The following is a 10,939-nucleotide window of genomic DNA, read 5'->3' as shown; positions in this document are numbered from 1 at the left end:
GGGGGAGACAGACTCCCCACCCCGGCACCAGTATTGCCCCTCCCCAGGTGCTGGCCTGTCCCTCTCTCCTCATGTTTGGGGGCATGTGACCCCTTGTATCCCCCCTGTGTCGCCCCTGCGTGGGAGCCCATGGATTGTTCTGCCCCGGGGCCCACAATTGCTCTCCGTGGGGCTAGCCCTGGGGTGTCCCAAGGTTAACCTGCAGAGCATGAGGGGCTCAGAGGAGATTCACAGGGTGCAAGGTCTTGGAGGGAGGGGGATGAGCAGGGACGAAGCGCGAATCCGCAGCTTCATGGTGCCCCAAAAGAGCTGGGAGGGTGGAGCAGAAGTGTGGGGCTCTAGGGCCCCAGTGCATGAGAGGCACGTGGGGGAGGGGCAGACGGGAGGGTGCACGGGCCTCCGGGAGAATCCCATAAGGCCGCATGTGGCCCATCACGGGCTGGATCTTCCAACAGCTTTTCCGTTCCATTCCACAGAACAGCCTCATCTCCCTAGGACTGCTTAGAGTTATTTCAATACTAAATTCAACACAGTTACTGCTGCCCCCAAACTTCTGGTGAGCGGCAGATGCTGTCGTGGCTGCATTGTTGAAGTTGCCCAGGGGCACTGAGACAGTTGAGGCTTTTGGTGCTAGAAAAGAGGAACGCACCTTTCTGCTTCCCACTCTTTCGGGCAGGAGTGGAAGCTCGTTAAAGCTAGAGGAAAGGTTTGACTTCCTCATTTCCCATCTCCGTAACTAGCTGCTCCAGCGCCCCTTGTCCTGAGAGCTGTTGCTACTCAGTGTTGCTGGGGAAATGATCACTAGTTAAATTGTTAACCAGGCTGACATTCAGACTGCCATCATTAGGCTTCAGAGTTACCGCTCAAGTTAGATAAATGGAAGCCATTCACACATTTCTCAGAACTATTGCTGTGGGGTGGCTGGAGGCCTAGGCAAAGATTTCTGAGTTGGTTGCATTCAGTTCACCCTCAGAAGTGTTCTTGGTGAGCAGAAGCAATACGGATTGCATATCTTCTATGTTAAAAACAAATGAGAACTTTAGATTTTTAGACCACAAGTAAGTGGTAGGGAAATAAAAACTGAATGTCTATGTCCATTTACATGGCAGCATAATCCTTCTAGACAGGAAGCTGGAGCATGGCAAACCCACTGGGAAAAGCTTCAGAGGGTAGCTGAGTTAATTTGTACAGGATAAACTTAAAAAACAACAAATAGAAATAAAGAAGTGGGTTGTGCCCACGAAAGCTCCTGATACCATCTGCATGTTTTGTTAGTCTTTAATCCACTAGGAAAAGATGGCAGATAATCAGCGAGGGATGGACAGCCAGCTTGGATCCATGGAAGAGTGAGATGTGACATACCTGGTAGATCCCCCAGTCTTGCCTCTGTCGGATTAGACATGGCCTGGGTTTGCCCATATCCTGACAGGGGCGTTTCTGCCTGTTATCAAAGGCCCTCCCATGCTGGGCACCTCCCAGGAGCAGCTCTGCCCTGTTTTGCATTTGAACGGAGTCTGACGAAAGGACAGGTGTGTTAGATTGTATATTGGAGATGGGTCCTACTTGAAAGGATCCTGTTTCCTCTAGTGCAAGTTTTAAAAAAAAAGACCCACTTTGCATTAACCTCAGACATCAAAAGAGGGGCTGGTTTTGGCATTCAAGGAATATAAACCACAGTGGTTGTCTGACACACACCTAAATACGCACCTAAATGCTGATACCATTATTGGACCTAACCAAGTGAGTTATAAGATCAAGAACACATGTTCCTGCGCATCCACAAATGTAACTTATGCTATTGTGCCGAAAGTGTCCGTCTGCTATGTACAAACGTCTCAGACACTTTGCCAAAGGATCAATGCCCACAAAACAGATATTAGACAGGATCACAAAGAAAAAACAGTTTCTTGCCATTTCAACCAGCAAGGACATTGTCTCAATGACTTGATTACCTGCATCCTGCTTCAAAGGCTTTTTAAGACTACACTTGAAAGAGAATCCTCTGAAGTCATTCATGCTTAAATTTGACACTTTACACTTAAGTTTGAATAAAGACTCTAATTATCTTACCCATTGCAAAGATAGCTTCCCCAATTATCACCTCTAGTATCATTAGCTCACAGACATTTACCCCCCCCATCCCCCTTCTGTTCTGAAATGTGATTTGTCCTTTTCATATGTGTTCATTTTTTTTAATTGTATCCTTTGGTATCTATGGTTGTGACAATTTTCTTCCACTGTTTGATCTGAGGAAGTGGGTCTGGCCCACGAAAGCTCATCACCTAATAAACCATCTTGTTAGTCTTTAAAGTGCTACATAGTCCTGTATTTTGTTCCAGCTACACCAGAATAACACGGCTGCATCTCTATCACTATTCTAAATACCATGTCTCTAAAACACAGCAGCTCACCATCCCTTTACTTAGGGACAAAGTGAGGTTCCTGCCAACTAGGGACCACAGCAGATGGATTAATGAAAATATTTGTTTACAGGCTCGGTGACAGTCTCCACCTGGCCTAAAGCTACTGCGGCCTGGCTCTGTCAATGCTTTGCATCCGTTGATCTTGAGGTGTTTTACAATGCAGGTGGGCATCCCCCTTTGAAGAATAAGATCCAGGGCTTGTCTTCGGTGCAAAATGAATTTGTTATAACTCCTGGTCTGTCCCCAGGGTCAGCTCTTAACTCAGAAGTGGGGGAGCTTTGAACTCCGGTTGGCTGGCCGGGCTGGGTGGACAGGCTAAAATTGGAGTGGACCCAACTTGGCAGTAGCTAACATGACTGCAGTGTGGATGCAGGTGAGTATCTCTTGTCCTCCTAGGTCTTCCCCCGGGGGCCCAGAAAGGACACACAAGGTCTCCCACAATTTCCTGGGAAAACTCAGAGACTCAGCTAACTACAGCACAAACTCCTACAGGTGCGTGCTCTGAAGTTCTAGCCCGACAAACGGTTAATACAGGGCTGGTGTGGACACAGCAAGTTGCATGTACTTTCACAGCATGGCTGCTCTCGCTCTCAAGTGAGGCTAACGGTGCAGCAAAGAGATGCCTGCCTAAGGTGCAATGATTTGCCCAAAGTCACACAGCAGGGCTGGGCCCAGATCCCAGGTTTTTGGGGTGTCACCCTGAGTGCCCGAGACTGGTTGATTCTACTGCCATATTTGCTTAGGCACCCCCAAATACTAGGGATGTTAATAATCGTGTATTTGTATGGAGCTAGCTTACGGGGAACCGCTGGCTCCCCACAAGCACCAGCTCCTGCCTCTCCTGCCCCCACTTGCTGCCTCTGATACAGAGGCAGCAAAGGGAAGGCGTGTGTAACCGTTAGGATTAACCCAGTGGTTCCCAAACTTTTCAGCATCACGCCCCCTTTTTGATTTTTGAGAAACCCTCACGCCCCCCCCATAGCAGCAAAACTTGTTGAGCCCCCCCCAAAAAAAGGGGGAAAAAAGGAACTAACCAGGGCCGAAAAACAAAAATAGCAGAAAAATTTAGGGGGGAGGATTGACGGGGAGAGGGCTGGGTCGCCTCTTGCCCCCCCTGGAATTTCTTCACGGGCACGCCCCCCAGTTTGGGAACCCATGGATTAACCGATGAGCCTGGGCTTATTGGTGAATCGTGTAAATGATCACATGTGAACATCCCTGCCGAATACCCAGGTAGCCGTCCGACGCTGCTGTTCTTCCCCCTTTCCCAGGCATGCAGCAGGGCGGGCTACCTCTGGCCTGCTCCGTGGCGGCTGGGTCCCCGCAGCGGCCTGATTGGTCACAAACAGCCTATGCACAACTCTCACCCAGCGGGGCCCTTGCACGATGCTGACTCACTCAGATGCCCGGCTGTGGCGTTGGTCACCGGGAGATGCACCCAGCTCGGAATCTCGCTTAACCACAAAGGAGGAGTAACCCCCGGCTACTGCCCAGCTGCTAGCGAGAGGATGGTCTGGATGGGCAGGGCCGGCCTTACCATGAGGCAAACTGAGGCAGCCGCCTCAGGTGCCACACTGGAAGGGGGGCACTAGGACCCAGAGTGTAGAAAATTGTGTCTGCTGCTGGTGCATGTGTATTCTCTCTGCTCTAGATGCACAGGGATGGTGGAAGGAGGGCACAAGAGACCTAACAGGCAGGCAGGAGAAAAGGGGACATGGGGGTGTCATTTGTGCTCCCCGCCTCAAGTGCCAAAATGTTGTGAGCCAGCCCTGCGGAGGGGGAGGGGAGCGGCCAAGTCCCCCGCCCATTCTCCTCCAGTTTTGGCAGGCGTCTCCCTGCCGGGCCATTGCTGTTGTCCTTCGGCAGCCGTTCAGCCCCAAGGCCCTGCTGGGAGCTTGCAGTGTTTTGCTCCCTGTATCAAACACAAACAGCCTGCGGAAGAGCTGAGCAAAGGCCACGTCTCTCCGCAAACAACGGCCCTCCCTCTGGGAGGGGTGGCAGCGAAAGCTGCATCAACACAGCCTGCCTGTGCCGCGTGAGAAATGGAAACCAAAACTGGCCATTTCCTGGAGGGTTTTGCTTCGTGTTTCATAACCGCCCAAGTGCGACTCACAGTGACTCAGGCTGCTCTCTGACTCCCCCTCGCTGCCCCCTTTATGAAATCGGCCAGGATCCGGGCGCCTCCCCAGCTGTGTTGAGCACTAAGCATCTCTCCTGTGGGTCAGGCCAGCCCCCGTGCAGGAACCATCTGCAGAGACTGGGAACAGGGCAGCGTTTGCAGCCTGGCCGGCGTGGTCCTTCAGCATTCTCTGTCTCGGTTCCCATGGCCACAGCCCTGCTGCTGGGCGTGTAGCATGAATGGCTCTTGCATCAGCTGAGCACACATCTGGCCCCATGCATGACACCTCAGCCGCTCTCTCACTTCCCCCTTGTTTGGGTTTCGGGTGGGGTTTAGAGCTGGCTTCCGGAAGCAGGCGCGGAGGCACAGCTGTCAATGCCAGCCGTTCGAAATGAGTCATGCCCCCCACCCTGAGTTCTGATGAGGCTAGCTTAAAAACATCAGGTGATTTCTTAAATGCCAGGGGGGAGATTTTTCTCCTGTTTGGGCCTTTATGGGTCACTTGTTCCTTATTTTTCTTGCCCCTCCCCCCACGGAGCTGGAGACATTTTTTTTTTAAAAAGAAAGGGGAGATTCTGCCCTAATCCCATGTCTCTAGGAGCTGGGACTTTAAGAAAGAAACACCCAGGAGTGTGAGATTCAGGATATGATCCCAAGAGTGAATACTGCCGAGGCCTGGCAAGGTTTGCAGCCACTAGTGGGAGTTATTGCATGTGCAGGACTTGGATGGCATGGCTGCCCCAGCTACTAGCAGAATGCTGTTGGGGGTCTCGACATGGCTGGCTTCTGGACATGGATAGGAGGTGCTGGTGGCTGACCTGTTTCCGCAGCCCAGGAACATAAGTGTGGCTAGACTGGGTCAGACCAAAGGTCCATCTAGTCCAGTAGCCTGTCTGCCGACAGCGGCCAATACCAGATGCCCCAGAGGGAGTGAACACAACAGGTAATCACCATGTGATCCTTCTCCTGTCATCCATTTCCAGACAAACAGAGGCTAGGGACACCATTCCTACCCATCCTGGCTAATAGATTCATGGAGGTTAGGTCCATCAATGGCTATCTAGCTCTTTTTGGAACCCTGTTAAAGTCGTAGTCTTCACAACATCCTCTGGCAAGGAGTTCCACAGGTTGACTATGCGCTGAGTGAAGAAAATCTTTCTTTTGTTTGTTTTAAACCTGCTACCTATTAATTTCATTTGGTGACCCTTAGTTCTTATATTATGGGAATAAGTAAATAACTTTTCTTTATTCACTTTTTCCGTTCCAGTCATGATTTTATAGACCTCTATCATATCCCCCCTTTGTCTCCTCTTTTTTAAGATGAAAAATCAATTCTTTTTAATCTCTCTTCATCTGGGGCCTGTTCCAAACCCCTAATATTTTTGTTGCCCTTCTCTGAACCTTTTCCAATGCCAATATATCTTTTTTGAGATGAGGCGACCACATCTGTACGCAGTATTCAAGATGTGGGCATGCCATGGTTTTATATAGGGGCAATAAGATATTTTCTGTCTTATTCCCGATCTCTTTTTTCATGATTCCTAATGTTTCATTTGCTTTTTTGACTGCCACTGCACACTGGGTGGATGTTTTCAGAGAACGCTCCACAGTGACTCCAAGATCTGTCTCTTGAATAGTTGTAGCTAAATTAGTCCCCATCATATTATATGTACAGTTGGAATTATTTTTTCCAATGTGCATTACTTTACATTTATCAGTATTAAATTTCATTTGCATTTTTGTTGCCCAATCATTTAGTTTGGTGAGATCTTTTTGAAGCTCTTCACAGTCTGCTTTGGTCTTCACTATCTTGAGCAGTTTGGTATCATCTGCAAATTTTGCCACCTCACTGTTTACCCCTTTCTCCAGATCATTTATGAATATGTTGAATAGGATTGGTCCCAGGACAGACCCTTGGAGGGTATGGGGGACACCACTAGTTACCTCTCTCCACTCTGAAAACTGACCATTTATTCCTACCCTTTGTCTCCTGTCTTTTAACCAGTTACCAATCCATGAAAGGACCTTCCCTTTTATCCCATGACAACTTACTTTACTTAAGAGCCTTTGGTAAGGCACCTTGTCAAAGGCTTTCTGGAAATCTAAGTATACTATATCCATTGGATCCTCCTTGTCCACATGTTTGTTGACCCCCTCAAAGAACTCTAGTAAATTAGTAAGGCATAATTTCCCTTTACAGAACCCATGTTAACTTTCCCCCAACAAATTACGTTAATCGATGTGTCTGACAATTTTATTCTTTACTATAGTTTCAACTAATTTGCCTGGTACTGACGTTAGACTTACCGGTCTGTAATTGCCAGGATCGCCTCTAGAGCCCTTTTGAAATATTGCTGTCACGTTAGCTATTTTCCAGTCATTAGGTACGGAAGCTGATTTTAAAGGGTAGGTTGCAAACCACAGTGAATAGTTCTGCAATTTCCCATTTGAGATCTTTCAGAACTCTTGGGCGAATGCCATCCGGTCTCGGTGACTTGTCACTTCAGATTATCAATTTGTCCCCAAATCAAAACAATAGGCAGGATAAATGCTGCATCCCGAGGTCTGTTCGGACCTTTCCCTCGGAGCACAGTTTATTCTTCAAACACCAAGCAACATCCAAAGCTATTCCCATGACCCAAACAGGCTGCAGAAGCTCAGAGTCCTTCCCCATTCCTGGACTCTGCCGTAGGGGACAACCTACATCCCGCAGCTCTTCCAGTGAGCGTGTTCGGCCCTTCCTAGGGTTCAGCGTCCTGACCTCTTCCCACCTAGCTTTAATGATCGTTTCTCCCAGCCCCAAACAGCTGTTCTTACATGGCCTCTGAGCTGGCCATGAACATCCAAGGGGCAGCCCACCCTGCTACAGGGGGGACTTCACATTAATCCTCAGTCAAGCACCATTCTAGAACATTGATACCACCCTGTCCACAGTGCACAATGGAACAGCCTTGTAACAAGTTCAGGGGGCAAATCTGACCTTGGACCTTGCTTTGCTAGGTGGCTGGGCCTTTAGACCCTCAGTCCGGGCTGCTTCGTCTTTCAGTGGGCATGTAGTTGGCACGCTATGTCATCACTGCCAATGCCTGGCCGTTTACACACACCCCTCCGTCCCTGTTCCTCTGATAGTGGGGGGTGTATTTTGCACTTGACTCATTTGGATTATTCCCTTCCTCCCAGGCCGTTCCAGACAGGTGAGTTACTGCCAGAATAGCACAATGGGATTGTGTGTCGAGTGCCAGCAATGCCCCTCTGCCACGTCCACTGGCCACTCCGGGCAGTGTCTGCGACAAAGGATAAATGGCCACAACTCAGACATCAGAAAGGGTAACACACAGAAACTGGTATAGGGGAACATTTCACCCTGCCTGGGCACTCACGGATGGATTTAAAAGTAGCCGTTCTACCAAGGAATTTCACCCGCCAGTTAAAGAGAGTTGACCTTCAGATGCAAATTTGACACTGTTTCCCTGGGCTTGAACAAAGCCATGAACTGGATGTTGCATTTAACATCTCACTTACAGCCAAAGCTAAGTCTGGGACACTTTCAGCCCACTTAATTAGCCTCATTAGCATGGGACTACTGTGGACAGGTACTTTTCTTTTCTTCCCTTCTTTTTCTGTTATAATTCTGGGTTCCTGTTATTTCCAGTCCGGCTTGCAGCTCATCCGAAGAAGCGGGTTTTGCCCGTGAAAGCTCATGATACTAATAATCAGGGCTCAACAAATAATGCAATCTACTCACCTGTGGCGAGGAGAATGCAACCCGGAAGAGCTGGGTTCAGGCAATCCGCACATACGCAGAACGATCTGTGCAAGTGCAGATCGCCATGTGCTCTCTGCGGTTCGGCCAGCCCTGCCAATAATATATATATTTTGTTTGTCTCTAAGGCTACATATACACTGCACAGTTATTTTGGAATAAGTTATTCCTAAATAGCTTATTTTGAACTAGCACATCTACGCTGCAAGGAAGCCTCAAAATTAGTCCGAGACAGGCTCCCCTAACGTAGACGTCCTATCTCGATTTAGCGCCCTGGGAGGAGTAACTTAGAATGGCTCTGGGGAGGGGCTATTTCGAAATAGCAGCAGTGGAGCATCTACGCGCGCCTTATTTGGAAATAGCTATTTTGGAAGAGGCGTTATTCTTTGTAGAATGAGGTTGACAGAAGCCGGAATAAGCTGTGCGTTATTTTGAAATTATTTTGAAATAACGGAGTTGCTGGGTAGAAACTCGCATTATTTTGGAATAACAGCCATTATTCTGAAATAACTTTGCTGTGTAGACACCCTCTAAGGTGCCTCTCCTGCATACTTGTGTTTATAGTGGGATGTATAGTGCATTTATTCTGCTACTAAATGGGCCTTGCTCACTTTATAAGTCCAGACAGGGCCTTTCTAAGCATCTTTGCTTCTCATCCTCCACGGGTCTAGAGAGCCCAGCCCCCCTCTTTCTGCCTCTTGCATCATCTCTCTTCCTGAAGTTGTAAAATAGGAACTTGCCACCTGTTTGCTGTTAATGAGGTGCAGGGCAGAACAGAATCCAGCTCCTTCTGCCTTAGCTAAAAGGAGAAAACAATGAAGTATTGTGTGCCAGCAGTAAAATGAGCAGCTAGGACTTGAAGGTGCAAAGAGAGCAGCTACCTTTGGGGTGTCACACCAGCTGGCATTTTCCTGGGTACATTTTCTGATCATTACGATTTGTAGGGAGGCTGCTCTGGACCACGTCTGCTTCGCCGTCCACGCTGTACGCTACACCCAGGTCCCAGCCCCGAAGATGCTACAGGCGAATTTAAAAGGAGATGAAACTATTTGATCTGAGGAAGTGGGTCTGGCCCACGAAAGCTCATCATCTAATAAACCATCTTGTTAGTCTTTAAGGAGATGAAACAAGTGAGAGTCTCTCAAACTGAGAAGGGAGGAAAACATCCAACTAAAAGGGACCTTCTGTCCAACCTGTCCTGGGGCCAGGTGCCTGCTGAAGTGGGAACTGAGGGTATGTAACACATCTCAGGATCAGGAGCCCTGTTGGCTCAGCCCAAAACATGTTTGCTGATTAAAGGTTGTATAGACCTTCCTCGGCACAGGAATGTTGCAACCCTGGGCAAAGGGGTGAGTGACGTCACCTGAAGAAATGGAAAATGAAACTGATTTCTCCACAGAAAGGAAACTGACTGGACCTTATCTATATGGACAAACACTTTGCCTGCAGGGACGTAGTTAAAGGGCTACAATCCACATCATGTGGAGGGAGTTGCATCAGTAAAAGGGGCTTTAACTCGGGTCACTGAAAAAACGTATTTAATATTATTTATTATGTTAGGTGAGCCAGTCTTCTCAAGCACAGACTGTCAGAATACACAGGAAGGTGTTAAACTAGTAACAAAAGGAGAGGGTGAAAAGAGAGAACAAAGAGGATTTCATTTAGAACAGGGATGGCAAATCATTTTTATGGGGAGGGCACTCCAAGAATTTGGGCCACACTCTTCCATGCTGTTCATGGACGAGGTGTAGGGTCTGGGACGGAGGCTGGGTGCAGAAGGGAGATCAGGGTAGGGTGGTGGGGTGCAGGAGGGGATGTACGGTCCGGGAGGTGGGTGCAGGAGAGGATTCTGACCTGGAGGAGGGGTGTGTCGGAGAGGTTAGAAGGTCTGGGTGAGGATTCTGACCTGGGACAAGGTTGGAAGGAGGTGGGGGGGTGACAGGTGCAGGTTCTGGCCGGGGGCACTTACTTTAGGTGGCTTTTGGCCTGCAGCTGAGAAGAACCCTCAGGTGGGCTCCCGGCCTGCGGCGACACTCAAAATGGATGGCCGTGAGGTGCCATGGGCTCGCTCCACACCCTGCACCCTTTTGGGAGGGAACCCTCTGCGCATTGCTTGCACCACAAGCCCAGGCAGCTCCCATTGGCTGGCTTCCAGCCAATGGGAGCTGTGATATTGTGCTGGGGACAGAGGCAATGCATGAAGTCGGCCCCTGCCCCCCGCGGGGCGCATGGTGCACAGAGAGCACATGGCCCCTGCAGCCAGCCGCTGTGACCAGCACTGGGGAGGGGAGACTGGCAGAGAACCCTCCCGAGGGTCCTGCTGGGCTCTGGGATGGTGGCAGGCCAGATCCAGCAGTTTGGTATTTTTCCTGCCCTAGATTTAGAACAAAATCAAGATGTGAACAAAATTAAAGAAGATTCCAAAATAGGAGAAGAAATTCTGAAGTTGCCTGTACACCAAAGCTAGGAGTGTGGTTAATAAACAAGAGGAATTGGAATTGCATATTGCATAACAAGAGGAATTGGAATTGCACATTTGACCTCGCTGGTTTTGCTGAAACCTGCGGGGAAGATTCATATGGTTGTAATGCTCAAATCAATGGTTGTAACCAGTTTATGGGCAAAAGGAGAGAG

The sequence above is a fragment of the Pelodiscus sinensis genome, chromosome 18 (assembly GCF_049634645.1).
Source record: "Pelodiscus sinensis isolate JC-2024 chromosome 18, ASM4963464v1, whole genome shotgun sequence".
NCBI lineage: Eukaryota > Metazoa > Chordata > Testudines > Trionychidae > Pelodiscus > Pelodiscus sinensis.
Note: the sequence above shows the minus strand (reverse complement) of the source record.